We start from the raw sequence: 22708 nt of genomic DNA on the forward strand, positions 1-22708 counted from the left end.
AAGCTGGATGCCAAGGGGCTCTGCATTCATCTCCCCTGGAGCTGAGGAARTCCTCTCCCTGCAGCACAAGGCCCCACAGAGGGGACAGGTGAGTAGGAGCTGGTTGGGTTATAAGGAGCAGCTGATGCTTGTTGGGAAGTTTGTGCCAGGTGGGCAGTATGGGGCAGAGCTCCCTGGCGGTGCCCTCAGTGGGGGAAGGATGTGGGGGTGCTGCTGGCTGGAGCAAGGGGGAACAGGCGCCAGCAGGGCCCGGACTGTGGGTGGGAGTCTGGAAGCAGAGCACAGAGGAGCCTGTGGAGCACTGCAGCAAGGGCCCTGTATGCTCTGTGAAGAAGACAAAGAGGTAAGAAAAACTTTCCTGCCGTGAGGAGGGTTAAAACCTTAAAACCTTTGAAATGGCTTTTTTTTTCTTCCCCCTCTTTTCTCTAGTTGCAGAAACTTGTTCTGGGCAAACAGCCCACAGACCAGGTAGCTCAGTGGCATCCCAGCCGTGGTGGTGGAAATAAGAGCTATCACAGCTCATCCGTGCCTGGTGCTGCCATGAAGATGCTTGGTGTCCCTGCTAGCAGTAGGTGGTCTTTAGAGAAGTTGTAGGTGCTGGCTGACACTGGATTGTAGGTGAAAAAGCAAACTCAGTCTCCTCTGATGTGGCTCAGCTCCGTTTCTGCTTTTGTGCCTCCCCATGGAGCCTCCCTCTGAGCCACAAACCTGAGGAGATGGAGCTGCTTTTTTCTGTTGTCCTTTAGTCACTGCTGCACCTGCCCTGCTGCTCTGCTTATTTCTGAGTAGCCAGTGCTGATCCCCTTCACAGTGTGCTGGGACAGCAGCTGCAGCTGTTTAGCCATGGGGCAGATTGCTTTCTGGGCTGCTTAAGTGTCATTAAATGCCATTGAGTCCTAAGAAAGGATAGGTTCGCATTCTGTCTATTATACCCAATGTCTCTAACTTCTGTGAGCAGTGGTACTGATTCCCTGGGCCGTGCTGACAATGGCACATGTGGACAGCAGCTGGTAGGAGGAACTTCCTAACCTCTCTGTTCTGGGGCTTCTGAGGGTGCTGTGTCATTTRTGGGTTCCCAGCAGATGTAATCTGATGATAATAAAGGGCTGTGGGTTGCACTTGCTCACTGGTGTGGCTGGGGTCTGTCAGTGTGAGGCAAGTTGGAGGGGTGGGTAGGATGGCACTGGGACTGGGCCCTGCCACTGACAGTGACATTCTGCCATAAAGGGCTGATAATGTGTTAATAACATTTAATACCTTTTTCTTTTTTTAGTAGTGCCCCCCCCACTCCCCACTGTTTTACCACAGCCGACAATTACCAAGCTTGTTAGAGCGTTCACCCCAGGCATGTCAAATATGTGATTACATTTGAAGTTAACTGGCTTGCAACAGAGCCCAGTTTAACAAAAGCCTCAGCTCTGAGGGATGTGACAATCAAAATTGGTACCATCTCCTTTTTCTTGGTAAGGAGTAGAAAGCTCCTTTGTCTTTTGAGAAGATATCACAATTGGAAGGGTTTATTTTAACTTATACAATGCATAACTAAGATAAGACTTTGTTTCCCATCTTTTCATTTCAATAGAGCTTTCAACAGGGCAAAGATGATTTTTATTTGAGCATATCTGTGAGATTAGCCTAAACCAATGGACTGGGCTGCAGTTTGCCCTTCTGATAAATAAGGATAAACATGACTGGTATTGAGCAGGAAGCTCTAGCAGGAAACAGCGTTATAGAAGAATGTCATTTTTTACTGCTGCTTTTCTCTGCCAAATTAAAAAGAAGTCTCTGCAAGGCACAATGGGAAGAAAATACTAAAGGAGAGGTTTTATTAAGAATCAGAGGTAATAGTCCTGTGGAGAGAGTCTGCTGGTGTTTTGCAAAGTATTATGATGCTAGATGTTAGCATTCAGTGATCCTAAGTAGGCATTTGTATGCGTTGTATGAGGACTGGTGTGTTATTTAAACATGCTCGCCTCAGAGCGCCTGTGTTCTGTAATGCTCTCAGTAAGCACATCTTATGAGGAGTTTCTTCCAAAGGAGAGCATTTGCCTCCCAGTGCTCCCATAGGAGAGGGGACGGACTTAATTAAAACATGATTTTTCAGGGAAGTGAGTGGATTGGTGCATTGTCACTTGAGTATAGGCTCTGGGTCCTGGTCTGTGCGAAGTAGGAGTAGTAGGCTGGTACTCTGGAGACGGTTTTTCACATGTGTCCTAGTCAACAAAACATTTACAGTTGGCCAGAATAGCCTCTTAATTTGATTTGACATTTATGATTTCCCTTGCATTTCTTAGAGRGGCATCCCTTCTTGCTGCATTTAACCAACTGCTGTCCATGCAGACCCTGTGCTGTGCCCGCAGTTGGCTGCGATGCTGTGGTCCTGCCCGTGGCTGCCCTGGCACTTGGCTTCTGCATTGCTGCCGGCTGCCTGGGCTGAGGGGGAGCCGGCTCTGCGGGCCCTCCCGGTGTCCCTCGGCCTGTGCCCCTCGGCACAGGCCCTCCCGGTGCCCCTCGGCACAGCCCGGCAGCAGCAGCCCCTGCCGGGAGGCTCTGCCTGGAGCTGCCCAAGGCAGCAGCCAGCAAGGGGAGAGGGGGTCGAGGGAGGGCTGGCCCTGTGCAGGTGATGCCTGTGGGCGAGGGGAAGCCATGGGAGGGCTGACTCCACACGTGGCACCTCCTCAAGGTGCCCATGGGCTAGGGGAGGCCATGGGAGGGCTGACCCCACACATGGCATGTCCTCACAGTGCCCATGGGTTAGGGGAGGCCATGGGAAGGCCAGTCCTGTGCATGGCACCTCCTCGCAGTGGTGCCCATGGGCTATGGAGGCGCTGGCCTGGGCTGCCCGGAGCCCCATGCAGATGCTCGGGTGTTCGCCTGTGCTCCATACCTGGCACTGTCTCCAACTGCTCTTTAGTGCTGTCACTTAAACCACCTTCTGTAAACGTGAGGGTTGTATTGAGGCCTGTTGCCTCAGGGAGGGCTTCTCTTCGGTTACACCATTGGTGTTGCCAAGATGGATTAAAGCAGAAGTTGCAGCTCCATTGCTGCGAGGAGATCTGTGGGGAGAAGGGGTTCACGTTGTGCCGCTGCCTTTCAAAGCGTTGAGAGCTGTCCCTGAAGGCATGGGGCACCCAGACTGTCTGGAGAGGTAGAGAAATTCCTGAGGGACCTGAGACTGCCCAGACTGAAGCGATGATAGGACAGAGAGTTAGACAACRTTTGCCATGTACAGACAAGAGACCAGTTGTGCTGCCAACGTGGATTAAGCTGTGTTAAGGCTGGAGAGAAGATGGRAAGAAGGGTAACTGGTGGATCCGGGTCAGGGAGGGTACTGGGATAGGTCAGTCTCTTTGTTCCCTAGAGCATGGGTTTGCCAAGCACGAGCCCTCACAGACCCCTGGCCGCAGACAGTGTGGGCCGCTCTGCCTGGGCGTCGCAGGGGCCGTTTGGTGGGTCAACTAAACCTGGAGCAGGACCTGCGAAACAAGGACCCTGTCTCCTGCCCTGACATGCATGCATAGGGGACACAKGCCTCAGTTTACTTATAAGGTGCATTCCTGCTTTGTAGTGCAGATTTRTTTTTCTCTGTGGAGCCAATCTAATGCAGACCATGTTTGGAGGGCTGTGACAGAGGTCCTGTACTACTCCAGCCTGCTCCCACTGTTCCTTAATGAAGTGAGTTCAGAGGTTTGAGTCAAAGAAAAGAGGCAGATGAGTCTTTTGTAAATGGTAACATTTAAAATTCCTGCTGCTTTGAACCTGGAGGCTGAGCAGATGCTGCATGTCGCAGCCATTGCCCTCCTGAGATCATGAGTATTAATTCATTTCTGTTTATGTCATCTGTTCCCTGTGTGCTGGTGCCACACTGTAAAGTGTACTCAGCTCCCAAGGTGCCTATGGAGCAAATGAGTTCATGTCTCTGCTCCAGCTTACAGTTTTACATGTTGGGCAGCACTGTGTGTGGCCAGGTTGCACCGCCCTGACTGGTCATCTAACCATGTTCTCGCACTTCCTGCAGCGTAGTTTGAAGGGGTGATGATTACAGAAGTTGGCAACAATTTTTCAGAGCCATTTGGGAGGCTATCAAAGCTATCAATGGCCATCAAGAGCCATTTGGGAGGCTAAACCACGTTGCTTTGTGATGAAACCAATGACCTGTGCAGTGGTAGTTCCCGGAAGCCATTTGAATGGGAAGCAGGTCCAGTGCTCTGAGGACTTGCATGTGTTTGTGCTGGAGCTGCAGTTGGGGCTGCCACAACTGGATCCTAAGGGAAAGTCCAAGTGGGATCTGCCTTTTTGCTGAGGGACAGCCAACAGCTTGAAAGGGGGAAGAAACCCTGGGGAGCCAGCAGGAAAGGAAGCTCTCAGGTAGTCTGCAGGGGCGGAGGTCTGGACAGCTGAGGACTGGGGCAATAATTTGTACAAAGAGGTGGTTCGACTCTAGTTGAACCACTAGAGTGGTTCAACTCTAGTTGAACTCATGTTTGGCTTGGAGATAGGTGTGAATGTGGTACCCGAGAGCTCCTCGTCCAGAGTCGTGTTCAGCGTTGGGTGCAGAGGAGAGCTGGAGAGCCTCGTGGGCTTGCCCTAGCTAATCCTTGGAACAAGTTTAAATGATGTCAGGGCACAACAGGCTCGTAAATCTGCTCCAGAACAGGTCCGTGCACTTTTTGCATTCAATAGACCAAGTGTTGCTCCCAAGCACAAGACTGCATCTGCAATGCCAGACTTCTTGATTTGGGGTAAGAGAAGAGAGCTGTGTGCTGAATGTACTTCCTTTCCAGAACAGTTTAACAATATAGCTTACTAAATGTCTTATGCYTCTTGTTTGGTCATATTTTCCCCTAGATAACAGTATATTTTCGTTATGAATATACTGGGGTGAAATGGTAGTATTTGATGCAGTGAATTCATCCAGCCACCCACAGTCCAGGCCTGGGCGTGGTGTTTAACATGCTGCTGCTGTGCAGACACATCCTTTAAGCATCAGTTAGAAAGATGTGGATCGGGTTTTTTCCTTCAAAAAATGACATTTTGAAGTAGGTTAAATCTCCCACTTTTTCACATTTTCTCAGAGAGAGATTTCGTCTGTCTGGTGTACGTGCTTTCCATGGGAAATTATTTATGAACTCCCGAGTCCCTGGTCTACTGTTCTTGATGTAATAGTAGTAGATCTGGAGGAATGACCAAGGTTAGCTTTATAGTCTTGGTTCAGATGTTATTCAGTGCCGAGTTATTCAGTGCTTCATTTTGCTAACACCTAGAACCAAGAACAATTTAGCTCAGCAGAGTCCTTCAGATTATAGCAATACACAGTTTTACCAATAAGACATGCACCTGCTGCTTCAATCCCAGAAGAAATCAGTGTGCTTCGTTTCAGAGTTGCTAATTCTCTGCTCTCCCTCCTTTCGCTCTTTTTGTGAAGAAATTATTTTTGAGGGCACACAAACTTGTGTCTTTTAGCTAGCAGATCCTGTTCAATTATGAACAGACAGACCAGCTCTTCAGAGGGCATGATCATCAGGATTTAAGTAATCCGTACATACTAATGGGATAGGGCTTATTCTCTGCTTGGGACCCCTCCATAATTGGTCTAGGCTCCTGCAGTCCTAGCGGAAGACGCAAGCTGTGGCCGTGTCATTGTTGTCTTTGGGCAAATGCAAATCTGTAGCTCAGCTCCTTGCTCGCAGCCAGTTATCCACCCTGGCACTTGTATAATTATAATACATGCTTTATTGCTTGTCAATATTTTAACCTTTCTGACATATTATCCCCTAGGGCAACTGAGCAACCTCAATAATATAGCTGATAATTATCCTCCACATGAATAAAGTTATCACTARGGTCCTTTATAAATCACATAGAAAAGATGACAGATTTCACTGGCTGGTCATCACAAAAATGAGAAGAGGCACAGATTGTGACAGCTTAATGGGGAAGGTAATAAAACCAACAATAAAGTCATTTATAATATAAGCAATGATTCTCAGGCCTTCTATTTGTTTTCATGCTAATAGAAGATAAATGTCAGATTAGGAACAAGACCTGAAATTTCTATTAAAAATATTTGGAAAATGTCATTAAATATCAGCAATCCACTGCTCAAGAAGTGGCAGTATGGGTCTTAATTACCTGTGTGAGGTACTTGGAAGCAAAGTGGGGATAATAGTATTTGCTGCGCTGTCTCCTGGGTGGCTGAAAGGAGAAGTGTTTCTGCAATGGCAAGTGCATCGGCTCCTCATGCTTGTGGTCCCTTCGGGGTACTGCTGCTCCTGCCTTCTGGAAGGAGCAAGATGCTCTTGGGTGCCTTGACAGGATGAAGCCTTCTAGTACTGGAGGGGAGCTGGACAGAGACCCTCTCATGGACCCCAGACTGGGAGCACTGTGCCTGTTTTAAGGGGCTGCACATTTCGCAAAGAACCTGATCTGTTATTAAGAACTAACAAAAGGCTTCAGTGCATTTGTGAAAGAGCACTGCAGCTGTCATGGGGCAGTGGCAAAGGGGAAGATGCATTATCGTGTGTTACTGCTATTGAGATAAAAGATATGCTCCCTGTAAATGCATGGAGGACTGATCTTTGCATTTTTAAATTATATGTAAGCATTGCTAGAGAGTCTCTGGCACTCTTTGTGCCACTGCTGTGAAAATGCATGTCTGCAGGTTTGGGAATAAGAGTCAGCAGACCTAGCAATACAGAGTGAACATAGGCATCTCAGGGAAGCAAGAGCAGAGCGAGAGGATGAAGGGGCCCGTGGAGCAGGAGGTGCCTCCCTGCCTCTCAGGGGAGAGTCCTGGGCAGTGGGTGGGCAGGAGGCCACTGCTGTGGCTGGTGCTGGAGTGGGTCGGGGCYGGCACTGCTGAGCAGAGAGGTGCTGATGCAGCCGGCGTGTAGCCCCCAGGCTGTCCCTGCAGCCGAGCCCGCCTGGCTGGCAACAGCAGCCTGGCCTGGATGCGACCACATGCCGCTTTGGGCAGTTTTGTTGTTTATCTTGGTGCAAGCATTAGTCTGAGGATGTGTTTGGGACTCGGGCAGTGGATGGGGAGGAGGTGGGGAAGGCAGGATGCAGGCACCACGTTTGTGTTTCTGCTTTTCACATTCTTGGAGCGTTCTTCAACTTGCTCTTCTGCTAGGCGTGCACTTTGAGCGCTGAGCCCTGATATCTCTAATCTAGTGAGAGCTTTATTGATCAAATGCCCTGGCATTTGATCCCCTGAGCTGACTAGCATTGCACAAAAGGGGTAAATGGCTGCATATACTTTAAAACAGAATATTTTGAGTGTGCGTAGACATATATGMTGAATACCGAGGCACAGCTGGGATGAGAATGCCAGAACGCAGAGGGATAATTAACATCTGGAGTGTTACAAACCTGCTCCCTGGCCCTGGAGGGACGTGATGCATTCATCATGTTGCTCTCTGGGCTGATGCTACAGGAGTCCGAGGTATTGAATTACAGTCTCTAGAAAACGTTGTTTGGGGAATGTTGAAGAGAACTGGTAAATAATGTGCTGGAAGGTGACAGATATGTTTGCAGCTTCATATAGTGCTTTCCCATAACAGAGCCATGCGGGGCTTTCCCGGTGTTGCTGTGCCTGTCCCCCTTGGAAGGCAACGGGCTCTCTCTGCCAGGTCCTGCTGGGAGAAGCCAGAACCCAGCAGCCAGTGATCCTGCTTAGTCCTGGTGACTTTTTCTTTAAATGATTATTTTATTACTGAGCGCAACACTAACAATAGCAGAAGAATCTCAAGCTTAATGAAACACCATCTGTGATTCAGCTGTTGCAGAAAGCAGCATACAGAGAGCTCCTTACACCAGCTTTGGACACAATCAAGCCTGAAACTCCCTTTCCTGTCCCCATTGTAGGTTGGGGAGGATGCTGTGGGGCTCCTAGCCCAGGGCTGCTCCTCGCATGATCCAGCCAAGACCGGTGATCTCTGTGTGTGCCTGCACCAAGAGAAACATCCCACCACACAAGGGTCAGGGGTGGTGAAGGCAGCCAGCATCTGCTTTGTAAAGTGCTTTCCTTTTTATTCCCTCTCTTTACAGAGAATCATTCAGAAGACTTTGGTCCAGGGGATGCTTCACTGCTAAAAACCTGCCAGCAAGTCATAGCAATGTCCCTCTGAGTCAAGTTCCTGCTTGCCCTGGTGCTGCCTCCCTCCCAAGCGTCCTGCTTAACCTCACAGCTGGTCTCTGCTATGCAGCCAAAGCACACACCAAGGTAAGGAAGAGGGAATAGTAAATTTTCTCTCAAATGCTACTTTCCTCTGACAGTCAGCAGAAAATATGGGCTCGGTTAGACGGGAGCAATGGGGTGGGGATGCTGGCACGTTCAGTTGTTTGGCCACTGCTTGCGCTGTAGGGAGGAGCTCCTGGTGCCCCGTGTTCCTGCGCTTGCAGGCGGTGCAGGACAGTGCGTGGTGCACRCAGGTGCTGGGCTCGTGATGCTCACTTGCAGCACAGCAAGGGGCCAGCTGCTCAACGGGGTGGCGTGCAGAGGTGGTGATGATGCTACAGCTTTCATTCATGTTTTGGCACAGCAAGGTTTAAAAGTGACCTGCTGTGCATGCTGTTTGTGCAGGAAATGACGGGTTGGCCTTTGGGGATAGCAGAGAGGTTTTATTCAGCTGTCAAGGATAGAAAGCTAAAATAACCTTGAATGAAGTAAGTAACTAAACAAAATTGAAGAATCTCTATTCCCTTTCTGCTCCTTGCCACCTCAACTTTCCCTCCTCTTTGTCTGCATTTCTCTCTTTCTCTGCTTGTTTCTTTCCACCTCATTTCCCCTGAAGGGTTTTCAGTTTCTGAGTCAGGTTTCCCTCTAAGGATTCACCCGGGGAGTCTCCYGTATCAGGCGTCAGGAAGGTCGATGTGAAAACTGCAGTTTTCCCCAAGCTTCTTGCTTGAAAGAGCAGAAAGCAATGTGGGGAAGATGAACGTCCTCTTACAGAAAATCTCAGTGCGTCAGGACTTTAGGCGCTTGTCCCTGGAAGCTTCTCTTGACACAGGGCAGAAAAGGGTTTCTGGCAGGCAGCACGTGTCCAGGTATTCCTGGCCTGTGTCCATGCTCTGTGCAGCAGAGATTTTGGGAATGGCAACAGCCAGGGCTGGGTGGGCTTGGCATGGGCAGCTAGAGGCCCTGGCGCTGCTGGAACAGCCGTTCGGGATGCGGACACTGGGAGGGACTGGAYGTCACGGCCTCCCCCGCGCTGCGTMCCTGTGGCCAGGGCTGGGCAACAGCACGTGGCTGTTGTGGGAAARGGYGGCGGTGTTCCTAATGTCTTCTGTGCCTGGTGAGGATGAGCCTCAGTTTCCCTCTCTTGTGCATGGTTTGTAAGGGCCTAAAATCCTGTGGCAGGTTGCCAAGCTTGGTGTGCTTCCATCTGGCCAGGGACCTCGTGGTGGAGATGAGAGGAGGTGGTTTCTTGTTTCTCCTTTGATCCAGTGTTCTGCAGTGCTCGCCATCTACTGCGTGCGGTCCTGTCCTGGGAATGCAGTAGCCCAAGCGCCTGTTCTTCCCTGGAGCTCTGCCCTGAGCGCGGACAGTGTCACACCAGCACCAAAAAGCTGAAACAAGCACATCTCTGTGTGATTCTTTTTGCTCAAGCATGACATTTTGTCACTTCCACATTTGTAGGCGCGTTCCAGCATGACTTGCTGACATTTTCCCCAGTTCCCGGGCTGCTCAGCATCTGCCTGTCACTTCCAGTAGAGCCACGGGCTCTCCAGCTGCTTCTTTTCAGTCAGTTACGTGGGTTCCYGCACTCAGCTCCGTAATGACACTTGGAGTTGCGCCTTTCCATGGCCGATCGTGGCACAGCAGCTGGGCTGCTGCTGCTGGACAGCAATGTCTGCATTCCAGAGGCAGCCGGAGCAAAGGGGAGCCCCCGTCCCGCTTYCCCTGCGGTAGCGCAGGGCTCGGCTAGCAGCTGTTGTGGCTCCAGTCTTGCTCCAGTGAGGTGCTGTGATTACAGGACAGACACAGAGTCACAGAAACCCTGTCAAGTATGAAGTGAAGAACTTGGCTCATAAAAAATGTCACCTAAGCAAACAGACGGAGAGTTATGACTTTCCATTCTCCCCTCCTGAAGCCGAGGGGAAAGTATGTGGTTACAGCACATGACCAAGGAGCTGAAAGTGGCCAAAGAGGAGCATTTTGCTGCCCCCGGGGAGACCCTTTCAGAGTTATTAGTCATAAGTTTCCATTTAATGTACTGATTAGGGCCAAAACTTGTAGACAACCACTGACTGTGCATGTGAATTGACTTAAGGATTATTATGTACGACCATTGTCAGCCCAGCTCCCCAGAAAGATTGATACCTAGAATGAATCTTCTCAAGCTGTTTCTGAAAAGATTCATGACACTGCAGTGAAAGTGGCTTCCAATGGGAACCTCTGTATACTGATGTCAGCATATATTTTATTCTCCTTGACTGCAAGGACTGGTTAGGATATGAGCCTCCCACTGAAATGGACTGCATACAATTGSCAGATAATTAGTTCTTTTTCTTGTAGGCTGCTGAAGTTCTGGTTGACCCTGACTCCCCCAGGAGCAGCGCAGCACCCTGGACTGCACGTTCCCCGTGGCGCCGAGCTCCTTGCTCTCCTGCCGCCAGCTTGGGCAGAGGGGAAGCCCCCTGTGCAGAGGCAGGGGCTCYTGGGCTTGGCTTTGCCCAGAGCCTGCATGACTGCAGTCCATGCGTGCTCCCCCCGTGCCACCCCCGCCAAGCTGCTGGGGGTGATGCCTCAGATGCAGCTGCAGAGACTAAAAAAGGGGCTGCTGGGGGCACTGGTTGTCACAGGTGCTGTGGCCCACTTCTGCTTTTGCTTCAGGGGCCACGTGGCACCTCTCAGCTGTGGCCCATCACAGCTGCTGCCCGGGGCAGAGCACACCTGGGCACCTTCTTCTGCACTGACTGTGTCCAGCAGTGCAAAAGCTCAGGAGGCCTTGGGGAACAGCTCATCTGTGCTGCTCTTATCCCTCTTCTTGACCTTTCTAAGAGGCCTCAACTGACCTGGGAGATCTCCCTGCCTCCCAGCCTGGCAGACACAAAGAAACACAGGCCCCCCAGCTGCCGGCCCCTCGCCTGCGTTTGCCACCTGTGTCACTGCTCCCTTGCCTCCCCGCAGCGGTCAGCATGCAGGCCTGCTGGGGAGCCCGAGGGGGCCGGCAGCCCTGAGCTTAACCTTCCTCCGTGGAAAGACACAGAGCCCCTTGCTCAGTCCCGACCTAGGACAGCAGGATAAATGAGGCTTCTTTGTCCCAGCGCCCCTTGCTCCCTTGGTGCTGCTGCGGAGCCCGCTGGCCCTACTCCCTGGGGACAGATGGGGACACAGCTGCAGGAGTCTGAGCGCTGGGTACTTGCCCGCTTGGCCTTGGCGCTGCTTTGAGAGCTACCCTCCTGTCGCCAGCAGGACAGAGGTAAGATGCAGAGGAACATTTGCTGTTCTCTACAGTTGGGCAGCGGTTTGCAGGTACAGATTATGGGAAATGTTTTGTGAATATTTTTCTTTGGTTTTATTTTTTTCCTCCCAGACCCATAAAATCTTCTAATAAATGCAAATTTAAAACCCAATTATTAATTGGTGTTAAAATGCCAATGCAAACTCTATTAGAATTCCGATTACCAGGACCATGGGCAGTGTTTGCTCTATAAGTCAGAATAAATGTCTTTTCAGGTGAACAGAAGCAGCTTGCTGAATGCCTGATTTTTGACTTGTTGAGTGGCCATATTTATGTCAGCCTTTTGGAAGCCTTTCTTCTGTTACTGCAGCTTGAAAAGATCCAGCTTTAATAGGTTGCAATGAAAATGTAAATGCTATGTWTATTAGCAGTCTGCTAGGTGTGTTTGTTAATTTGACTGTAAATAATTTTCAGATACATGGGCAAGGTATGGTATCTTGCTTGCTAGTGTGATTTTGTTTTTTTAATTGGGCATAAAGCAAGCAAAGGGAATGAAAAGTCCCAGGAGAACCGTGCGAATGAAACCACCTTAGGTTGTAGCACTGCTGCTCTAACTTCTTGCCTGGTGCCTGCCCGATGTCTTGCAGGTTTGATCGCCTCCCGGGTGCCCCATGAGGGCTGGCAGGTTCTCCTGAGGGTTCCCAGCTCTCCAAGGTGCATGGGCAGTAAACAGCAATTTTCCAGCCCTCAAGTCACCTCATCTACACAGTTCTCTTCCCCCCAGTCTTTAGGACCTAACTGCAAATCGCAGCCCTGCCCGCAGGTTTTGCAGTGTGTGGGCAGCATGGCTAGGCAGACTGTGTTGGTGTCACCGCAGCCAGGGACCTGGGCTACATAGGGAGAGCAGTGCTGATTCATACCCTGCAGTTGTTAGGATGCTGTGATTTATACCCCACAGTTGTTAGGATGCTGAGGAGGCTGTTGGGTCCCTGGAGCAGSGGGAGCCGTCCCCAGAGCAGGGTGGATCTGCTGGGTGCTGCGTGCTGGGGGAGCAGCATGAGCGTGGGGGTGCAGCCTTGTGCCTGGGCCCCAGCACCCCCGTGCAGCACCTGCTCTGTAGCTCCGGCCACCCGGTGCCCTGGGCTCACAGGAGCACAGCAGACAGCTTGGCAGCAACTTGCTTCAGGGAAGCATGCAAGAAATTAATGGTTTTTAATGATTCCTATTTTTTTCTAACCAGTTAATTTGCAAGAGTCATAGAAATTAAGCTGAATTAATTGCAGCTGCATGGATAAGGAATATTAAGGACACAACTGTGATGAAGGAAGGGTTTCCTTCCTGGGCCTGGCACAGCCTCACTGCAGACTGGCAGCTGCCTACTGGGCACAGGTCTCTTCCTGCAGAGCTGGGATTTGCTGACATCTGAGGTGATTCGTCATGATTTTTCTGGTGGCTGTGACACRCAGAGCTAGGGCAGCCTCGACAAGTGCTGTGTTTGGAGGAGTTTGGAKGTGTGCCTGTGGTGACCTGCGCTTGGGGCACTGCAGAGCTGCTTTGGCAGGGCCCTGTCCTCCGGGGCTGGCAGCTTGTGCGGGCACCTCCAGCAGCCTCCAGCTGCAGGTGTTGGGGCTGCCGCCTTYGTCCTGCCGGTCTCCAGGTGCGCTGCTCTTCCGTGGCCGTGCGTTGCAGGTGGGTTCCTCAGCTTCACGGTGGGATGGCTGCGGAGTTCCCTGGCTTGGCAAGAGGACAGGATGGCCCAGCAGGAGGGCTGGCACTCGCGGCACAGAACCCAGGCTGTCTGGTACCCTGGTCTGTGCTTCCGCAGGGAGATATCAGCCCTCCTGGGCATCCCTTCCTCATGGAAGTGCCAGCTGAGAGTAACATGCATAGGATGGGTCATGTCATGTGAGTGACTCCTCCGCTTTTGCTTTGCACAGGACCTGAGTCTTTGGTTATTTCCCTCTCCAAATGGTACTGTAGATAGAGAGGACAGGGAGAAACAGACACCCAAACTGATGTAAAACAAGTGTGTTTTGGAGAAGGGCTGACTTGGGCAGGAACTATATAGAAAGGAACATTAAAAAAAGCAACAAGGATCTCTGCTGAGAGGATACAGTGTCCTAGTATCACAACATAACAAGATGTTCGCACTGTATTTTGCAGGTTTATATTTGATACACCATCTGAAACGAAATTGGTCCCTGAAAGGCATCAGTTATTCAGAAGCAATTAAATCTGCTCTAGGAACTTAAAACTTTTGTTAATTGCTGTCCAGACGTTGTCTGTTGCATCATGACATGAAGCCTGTTTGTCTCATGCTCTTCATCCTTCTTATCTGCGATCAAACTGAAAATCTCTCATAGCTGTGGAAAGAAAAAGCCCCAGTACCTTTTCTGCATGGAATCTGTGATTCCTCCAGGCATTTGTAGTTCATACATCAGCAAGAATTAGGATGCCAAATTACACTTTAATTGGTTTGGTCAGGCAGTTTCTATTCCGGGTTTTTTTCATTCTCTGCATAGGCCTCCTCCCTCTCCTTGTCTTTCTTTTACAGAATGTGGAAGCTCAGATGTTGGAATGTCACTTTGAGCATCCCGTCCTGCTTCTGCCTGCTTGTGGATAGCATCCTGGCATGGTCTGCAGGGAGCTGATGTGGTTCCATGTGACAAAAGGAGGATGCTTGTCCCAGCTTCCTTGCTTCTTGAGGAGACTCATTCTTTCTAAAGACAGTTATCCATCAGCCCCAGTTTGCTGAACAGCCAGCCTGTGCTTCACCTTGCCCAGCTTTTGCCAGGTAAAATTTGGGTGTCCATCAGTAATTGCTGGAGAGAGACAAATGTCTCCAAGGCTACTGATCCCATTCCCATGTGCCATCACATTAGGATTACGCAGGCGGGGCTCTTACCTTCTGCATGGGTAGGGATGAGGTAAGATAAGTTGCACACTGGCACTGTGGCCTCTGCATTAGAAGACAAACACTGAAGAACAATCAAGAGAACTCCCACAGAGTGAGAGCTCGGGGAGGGATGAGCTCCTGTTGCTTCGAGGGTGCCACTTCCCAGAGCTCATGTGGAGGTCTTGGTAACCAGAATGGGGAGAAGGGGACAGGGAGGAAGACGCTTCATTGGGAATTTGGAAAGGTTTCAGTGTTCTGTCATTGGTACTTAATTAATAGAGAGTCCATAATCCTAAAATGGAGAGRTGTCCTTTCCTCCAGTCATGTCAAAATAGACTGTTTTAAAGCAAGAATTAATAATGTTCTTTAATATTAAAGGTCACCAAGAAAGTAGTTAAATGCTTTGAACAATGAATCCCCATGGGAGACTAGGAGGAAGGGATTTTGAAACGAGTGGAAGAGCAGAAATGGGATGTTAAGTGCTGCAGGGGATGTCCTTGGCTCATTGTGTGGTCCTGGGAAGGTCTCCTGTGCTGCGGCTCCATGAGCACCTCTCTTGGACACGGGGCTCATGCAGATAGGGCTGTTGCTCTATCGGCTCTGCTCACAGTCCCGTTGCAGGATGGGCTTCACAACCAGGACACTCCAGGCCCATTCCCGCTGCCCGTGGCAGGGGAGGGAAAACCAGCAGCTTGGAGTGGCCGCCTGGCAGGGCTCAGCCATGGAGAGAAGCTGGTGTCTGCAGGACGGGCTGCAGGTGGGTCTGTCTGGGCGGTCTCACAAGTGCATGTGCAGAAATCTGCATCTGGCAGGGAGGAGGCAAAACCTGCAGCAAGAGGCCTCCCAGCATTGTTGGAATGTGCTAAATTTAGTTGTTGAACTGCATCTACCCAAAGCTTTTCTGGGAGAAGGAAGGCAGACAGGAGATTGGGGCTCTGAAAGGCTGGTTCATCTTGTTCATGTTTCCATAGCCTCGTTAATGCTTAGTGCCTGTTACACGGAAAGTATGAAAAACGGTACAAGCTGCTTTGTTGGAGAGCTTATCACTTATCCCYGAGGAAGCACCGCTGAGCCTTGCCTGGTTCCTGGAGCTTCCCCACGGTCACGGGGAGACACTCACTTGACCTCTGCAGCTCGGTGACTTGTCAGCCCTTACAGTGCAGCCACCTGCGTTCCCCCAGCTGGAGGTATCTGTTGTCATGAACTCGGGGTTATACAAGTGCTCCCTAGGGGGAATCGCTGGAAAACAGAGATTTATTCGTGTGGCAATAATTGAGAAGCTCATTTTATTCCAGTAAGGATCTTTCAACCACAATCAATTTCACATGCCATCATAAATAATGGAGGTCAGGGGAGCGCTGCAAGTGCTTCGGCAAGCTCTGTTGACAATGTTAAAATGGCATAAACAGCAGAGAGATGCAGCTCTGCATGAGTGGGTGTACATTAATGCTTGTTTAGAATAGTTTGATTGGCAGAGCTAGTTCTTTTAGGATTTTTTCTGATGGAAAATGCTTCAAATTTCTTCAGTTTTAGTAATTAGGGTGGATTGTCTAATTTCCCGGGTACCTTGTTATATCAGGACAATTCAGCTGCCAGTGTAGTGTGGTGGGAAAGGCAGTATTGCTGCCACTTAGACTACAGAGCCAAGAGTATCTGCCCTCATTTCTCCAGGAGGTTATTACTTCATCCCTGTGGATTTTTCCTTTTTTAAACTTAGGTGCTTTAACTAGACTCATGTGTATTCTGCAAGTGGTCAGCCCTGAGGCAACAGTAAAACCTGCAGAAATCAGTGAACTGCACCAAAATACAATTCCAAAATTTAATTCCAGCTGCCCCTCAGGATTGCCTTTCCAGTTCAGGCATTGCTTGCATTCACTTCTAGAAAAGTGAATTTTGTTTTCAATTTTTCTACCTTAATTTTCCAGGTATTGAATCTGATTAGTTGTTGTTTAGGTATCTCATGTGTTATCCTTGTATGAGAGCTTAGGAACTGTGATCAAGTCTCTTTTTTAATCCCCTTTGATGTGCTAAATCAGGTGATCAGCTTCAGTATTCTGCAGCAAAGCAGGGTTTGCAGATGTGAGATCATTCTTGGAGTTCTTCTTTTGGCCCCCTTTAGATTTTTAAAAATCTGGTCTTACCAAATATCCCATCAACATGTGTAAGTATCTGCAGGGAGGGTGTAAAGAAGACAGAGCCAGACTCTTCTCAGTGGTGCCCAGTAACAGAACAAGAGGCAGCGGGCACAACCTGGAACACAGGAAGGTCCATCTGAACATGAGGAAAAACTGCTTTCCTGTGCAGGTAACAGAGGACGGCAGCAGGGTGTCCAGAGCGCTCGTGGAGTCTCCTTCCTTGGAGATATTCAAAAGGCACCTGGACACGGGCAAGGGCAACGTGTTCTAGGTGGCCCTGATGGAGCTTGGACCAGATCGTTTCCCAGGTGCTCCCCACACCAGGGCTTCCGTGAGGYCGTGGTAGAAATCTCAATGTCTGTTCCCTGGAGGCTTTTCTGTGTCTCTCGACGGGCGGGCAGAACTTTTCCTGCAGGAAGTGTCTCCCTGAAACGCAGCTGGTGCTGCGAGTGCTGAGAGCGCAGGGCAGCCGCGGATGGGTCTCCCTGCTAAGACTTCCTGCTCGTGCGGCCAGTATGTGGAACTCTAGCATGTAAAGCTTGGAAATAATTAAGCAGATTAATTGGTTAATGTTTGTACAGGTCCTGGAAATTTCAAAGCACTATATAATTGCTAAGTAGATTAATTAGTTAATGTTTACACAATGCTTTGTAAATGTAAAGGCAGCTCAGCGGTGCTAACTGTTATTATTAATTGCATTTTTGCTATTTGCAAGATTCATTACAGGCAACAAGAACGCCAAGTGTTTAGTTTTCCAGTTTAGTGGTGTGCATACCAGCACAAAAGCTCCACAGGAGCGAATAATAATACAGGTCTCGGCAAGAGCTTTGGAGAGCAGCACGAGGAGGTGACTTGGCTGTGCCTGTCTTCTGAGGACATTTTTACGTATTTCTTTATGTTGTTCTCCCAAAACAGACGTTTTCTAATTCTGTAGTGTCTTTTCTGACTGGAGGAATGAGCAGGAATTAGTGCCAGGAATTCAGTGTTTGGACTATGACTGGAAAAAACAAGCTAGAGAGGTGGTGTTTGYGCTGCTTATCTGCTGACAAATCATGAAGAGCTGCTGTTGAGCTGCAGCAGCCCGGGCAGGTGGTGGCAGCCGCCTTGCAACAGCACGTGGAGGCCACGGGTCTGACGGGAAATTGGCTGTTGTGGCAAGATGAAAGGAACATTGGAGAGGCTGGTCCAGCCCAAGGTGAATGTGTGATAGTCCAAGGCTGCTTCTGGAGATGTATTTGGGAATGATAGGAGTTTTGACAGACCTGAGCACACAGTGTCCGTGTCGCGCAGCTGGGCGGTGGAACGGGTACCCTGCTGTCCCCAGGCCCGCCGGGCAAGCCGGGCTTGTGCTCTGACTTCCCAGGCTGCAAAGAGAGGGAGACAAGCTCAGTGCCAGTATTGCATGAGCTGCAGGTATTTGACTGGCTGTTCAGTGTGAGCAGCGCACTTAAAGCTTCAAAAACAACACAGGAAACCTGTGCCCTTKCTAGAAATTCCCTGGACAAGCTCAGCTGGAAACCCTGGGGAAATGAAAGGACTTGTGCTGCTCCAGTGTCTGCTAGTGCTTCTGTCTCCTCCAACCTCCTCTCTGTAATGCTCAGACTAATTTTCAGCATCGTGAAATGTTGGGATGATGTGCCCTGGCTCTGGTGTTCGGAGGGGCTGTGCTAGGGCCAGGCATGGGCTGCAGCAGTGGCTGTGACAGCACCGGCCTGGCCGCCCGCTCTCCTGGGCTGCTGCTCATGGTGCTGGTTTTGCTTGTTGCTTGGAAGGCAGCTTGAACTCCTGCTTTTGGGCTCCAGGAGGCTGCCTTTGGCTTGTGTTCTGGGGTGGTTTATTTTGCAGTTTGGCTATTTGAGCATGGAAACTTCCTGTTATTGCCTGGTGCAGTCAGCTATATATTAATGTAAACACATTTGGTACTGGCAGAGAGCCCAACATGAAAACAGCAATTGCTGTCTCATTTGTCTCTTCTCGCTGTCTGTGGCAGCTTGCTAGGAAGAGCACACGTGGATTCTGCACTTGTTTATCATGTAGATGCAATACTTCCTGTTCAAATATGCATTATGTGAAACCTTTCAATACATGTATTTTGTGGAGACCAGTGTAAATAGCCCAGAGAAGGCAGAAACAACTGCYAGGAGCTCATGTGACCTCTTCCTTTACCTACAGTTTACTGCAATAAGAAATCCATGCCACCCTCTGTGACTAATAAGTACTGCAAAGAATTAAGAATTGCCTTTCATCTTTCCAGTTTTCCCTAGCCTGTTTTGCTGTTGGAGCTCAAACCCAATTCTGCAGTCTCTGTGTTGTGCCTAGAATAATTTCTTCTGAGATTCTTGTGTCTTTTAAACAGTGAAGGAAGCAAATTATTAATCAGCCCTTCATTCACTTCTTTAGTTTTTATTCCCCTGTCCATCAAAAATGCCGGCTATTTCTAGCAGGATCCAGCTTTTCTGGCCTGGCAGGCTTGTGTGTTTGCCACACAACTGCTGCTGACAGGGATGTGGCAGCTGCAGCAGCTGCTCCGCAGAGTCGCGGGGAGAGGGGAGGTGACKCTGTTTATTAGCAGGTGAAATCTTCTCTGGTCGGCACATTCATTTGGGTAAATAATGAGAGCAGGATTTCCCATGCTTGTTCAACAAGTTAACTCCATTTGAACTCTGTCTCCCAGACGTGTGCTCCTGCACGGTTTATAGTGCGCGGGGTTGCTGAAGGGAGGACGCTCTTCTTCCAGGCTTATGGCTGGGGCGGAGGGAGGATCGGAGAGAGCGCGTCTGTCACGCTGGGTACCTGCTTACAAATGCTGCCGACCTGACATTTCCTGCAGGAGCAATTGGGAGGGTTGCTTCATTGCACCCCGTGAGGACAGGCTGGGGTGGATGCGGCGAGTTGAGGCAGTATCCGTGCAGCCGAACAGCTCCACGGACGGGACGCCAGGCACTGCCRCGGCGCTGCCAGCTGGAGCCAGGGCGCAAGGCGGTGGGAGCAGCATCTAGCTGAGCACGAACGGTTCATCTGGGAGCCAGCCATCCCCCTTCGGCACCTCTGTGCACGGAGGCGTAACACGTTCCTGGCYGCCAGCCAGCGATGCTCTGGGCACCAAACTGCAGCAGGAGCAAAACTGCTTCGCTGTGTTGGAGGAATGGTGCTCAGGCGCCGTGGAGCAGATCTGCACTGCGAGGTCAGCACCTGATCCCGTGCTAGCTCATCCTGCCCAAGGGAGCTACCCTTGCAGGCCAGGCCGGTGCTGAGCACCCATCTTCACGGGAGGAGGCCCCAGGGCATGCAGGGTCCCAAGGAGATCCACAGTGCAATGGGTGGCAACCCTGGGAGTCAGGCAGGTGACTGCTGTCTTTGCCTTTGGCACATACATTACTGATGTTTCCATCTGTCATTGAGCCCTGCCTCTGCCATCTGCTGTCACTCAGCACCAGCACATGGGCTTCCCAGTACATTTCCGCACCTCCGCTATCCTTGCTTTTCACGTGTTTGGTCTTTGCAGAGAGTAAAAACTTGTGAAGAACTGGAGGGTTTTGTGATGGGGATGGGGTGCCACCCTGCCTGGCAACCGGTGCTGCACTGGTGGCCTGTCCTGCCCCCGGGGCTGTTGATGTACCCTGGGATCAGGGTGCAGGTGCCAGTGCCCGCACTAGGTTCTCTGCCATCAGCACATTCTTCCCCTCCTCTACTGCATGGCCTGCATCTCCTTGATCAGATGAATCATTCCTGAGCTTTGTTTATCCAGGACGCGAGCAGGAACAAGGGGGCAGTGAGCTCCAAGTGCAGCCCTTGCCGGATGCATGTGGCTGGGCCCTGCTGGAGAGGGCAGCCGGCCTGGCTGCCCTTGGCGCGTCTGCCCAGGCCGGCTGGACCCGCTCCTGTGCGCGGTGTCCGGAGCCGCGGAATGTGCCCATGGGATGTGCAGGACAAGCCTGGGACTTGTGCCCGGCTGAGCCCCGCRGGCGCTGCCAGCCCCACTGTCCGGCCAGGGCGGCCGCCTGCTCATCTGCCGCCCCTGCGGGACCACAGTGCCCATCAGCAGCTGCCGCAGGGCCTCGCGGAGCAGCCAGGAGGTGAAAGCACGGGCCTTGCCCATTAACCAGGGCCTTCGTTGTTCTAGCCACTTCTTCCTCAAATTCAGCTGCGCAAAAGTGCAGCGGTCAGTGGGAAGGGGCAGGCAGTACTGGTGTGGGGAGGCCGGGGTGAGGTGTCCGGCTGCAGCAGCTGTTGTGTGGCRCCTGGCTGCAGGATGAGGGGAATGGCTTTAAGGAAGGTCTTTATTAGGATACACAGTGTAGCATCAAAGAAATGTCAGGGCTGCTCTATTCTGAGTCCCTGCCTAAGGCACTAAACCAGGCTGTCATTCAGCGGGCTGACTACAACCAGCACAACCACTGGCAGAGTCCGGGAAAGATTTATTTTTTCACACTTAATTGCCCTTTTTGCTTTGTAAACATAAAGGTTGAAGCTTAAACTCTGACAGCTCCAGTAGCCTTTTTCTTATCTTCTTAAAAAATGACATTCAGCTTGTTAGAAGATTTTTCTTTTACTCCAGTCCAAAATCTCTCAAAATCTACACAACTTTTTTTTTTTTTTTTTTAAAGATCATTGGAGCATTTCTGTACTCTCTTTGGGAAAAACCCTTCAGATCACAAAAAGACAGAAGCTGGAGCCTGAGGAGCAAAGACCTTTCTCCATAGCAATGCAGGATAAAAATGCTTGACCAGAAGAGGCAGAGAGATCAATCAGCACTCGCCGGTTTCACTGCAAACAGATTAAAGCATGCGTATCTGCTCCTGTTAYTGTTCTAGACGGAAATGCAGAGAGCAAAGACATGAGAAAAAGAAATTGGACGTTAAAAACAAAACCAGAGCTATCTTTGTAGGCTGAAACTTCCCGGGTTCAGCTCCTCTGCCGYGCTGGCTCCTGGACGAAGGTGTCCCCCGGGCTGCGGATGCTTTCCCCGGGCCGCAGTCCTTGTGGCTGCTGAGAGGGGAGCAGCTCTTCTGGCTCCGGCTGCCCCTGCTGCTCTGCCCCGTTTGCTGTGGGTTTGTGCTCCGTGGTGCTGGACTTGCCCTCCATGTTCATCGAGTGCACGGGCTTTACCAGCACAGTCTGTGACAGACGCAGGGCTTAATTTCCATGTTGGCGACATCGCAGTCATCTCAGAATAGTCGGGACCAGTGTGGAGAATTCAGACATTTGCTGGCAGTATGCTGTAGGTGCAATCCAACACTGATTATTTTATGGCATGTCTGTGTTGCTGTGTGCTGAAGATGACAGAACTGAAGCCTTTTTAGGAGCAGTTGAGGCTTTTTATGTACAGAGCAGAAATATAGAAAAACCCTTGAAACACATTTTGAGCAAATCCTTTGATTCTAATTGCAAGTTTGAAATGACAAATGGTAGAGAGAAACTTCAGGAAAATCTGTGTCTATCACAGCTCCTTTATCTCCCCATCGTCATCAATAAGGAAGCAAAAATGATTGGCAAATTCAAATTCCCACTTATTGTGCAGAGCTGAGTGTAGGGGCGACACTGCTCTGTGGTGCTTGGGGAATAGCTGTCACAGCTCTTACAGTGACTACGGCTCTGTTAAACTTTTTACCATCTTTTATCTTCCAATTTGTCCAAAATTAAGCATTGGCATTATTCAAATGGGGCTTTCACCAAGATGTTGAGGGAAGACAGCTATCCAGCAGATGAATTTATCATACTCTTTTCTGAAATAGCCCCATCCACGGGCACTGTACACCTGAGGCCACATGATTTTCCTAGAAATTATACATTTCTTCCTGTCCTTCCAATGCCCATGGTCTGGCTGGTGGGCTGAATGTCTTCCAGAAGCTCCGTCTGTCCCTTTTCTCGTGGCAGATAGCGGTGGCTTGCTGCTGTTCACAAGGGAAGTGGATGGTGTGTTGCTGTTTCTGAAGAGTTACTGTCTGCCTCTGGATGTGCTTGGTTCGAGGATGATCCGGTGTTCCTTGCTTTCATTGCTTCAGCTTGTGCAGTGGTTTCATCCATGCAAAATCTTTTGGTATTTCTTCATAGAGTCATGTGCTGCTGATGGGGGAACCAGGTGTGAATGAGTGTGTGCTCCCTGGAGTTCTTCTGGAGGACATGGAAAACAGGATGAGTTTTTCAGGCTTTCAGGGGGCTGTTTACGGCAGGGCCCTGCGACACCCCATGGACTTGTGTTGCTCACTAGGGCTGGGGACAATCGATGACAGCTTTGCTGTGTGCGGGGGCTGGAGCAGCCCTCGTCC

The 22708-nt window shown here is 50.4% G+C and overlaps 1 long non-coding RNA gene across 1 annotated transcript; it reads left to right on the top strand.

The window, feature by feature from the left end:
- Nucleotides 1–226: 226 nt before the first annotated feature.
- LOC112960071 lies at nt 227–22089 on the top strand. Its single transcript, XR_003251711.1, has 4 exons — nt 227–343; nt 8050–8224; nt 13963–14202; nt 21047–22089. It is a non-coding gene; the product is annotated as an uncharacterized LOC112960071 (long non-coding RNA).
- The last annotated feature ends 619 nt before the right edge of the window (nt 22090–22708 follow it).

This window comes from Nothoprocta perdicaria, unplaced genomic scaffold, assembly GCF_003342845.1.
Source record: "Nothoprocta perdicaria isolate Ctin4 unplaced genomic scaffold, notPer1 scaffold_12, whole genome shotgun sequence".
Taxonomy (NCBI): Eukaryota; Metazoa; Chordata; class Aves; order Tinamiformes; family Tinamidae; genus Nothoprocta; species Nothoprocta perdicaria.